Consider the following 695-nt stretch of genomic DNA (forward strand, 5'->3'; position numbering starts at 1 on the left):
GTTGAATTTTTTTACATTTTTGGTTAAAACAGATTATAATTGAATGTCTTCCTTAAAATGCATGAAGCAAAAGCCATTCATTTACAAGAGAAGTCTATTTATAACCACTCATGCCTTCAAAAGCCTTATTACTCATTTCAAATGGTTTTATAAAATTATAATTGATTTTAAGTTAAATTTTTTAATATTTTTGTGTAAAACATATTATAATTGCATAATTACCTCAAGAACGTAAAGCAAAATTCAATTATTGATAAGAAAAGTTTATTTATAGTCACTTATACATTCGACAACCTTATTCCTCACTTTAAATGATTTTATAATCTCATAATTGATTTTCAGTTGAGTTTTTTTATAATTTTGGTTAAAATAGATCATAATTGAATGTTTGCCTAGGGAAACATGAAGTGAAAGCCATCCATTGATATGAAAAGTCTATTTATAGTCACTCATGCCTTTGAAAGCTTATTACTCACTTTAAACGATTTTATAGTCTTATAAATTATTTTAAATTGAATTTTTTTCAGTTTTCATTAAAATCGCTGATAATTGGATGTCTACCTCGGGAAACATGAAGCAAAAGTCATCCATTAGCTAGAAAAGTCCATTGATAGTCACTTATGCCTTCGATAGCCTTATTACACAATTTAAATAGTTTTATAATCCCATAATTGATTTTAAGTTAAATTTTTTTA

Source organism: Theobroma umbraticum, unplaced genomic scaffold (assembly GCF_002168275.2).
Source record: "Theobroma umbraticum cultivar Fairchild unplaced genomic scaffold, ASM216827v3 scaffold_39.0, whole genome shotgun sequence".
Taxonomy (NCBI): Eukaryota; Viridiplantae; Streptophyta; class Magnoliopsida; order Malvales; family Malvaceae; genus Theobroma; species Theobroma umbraticum.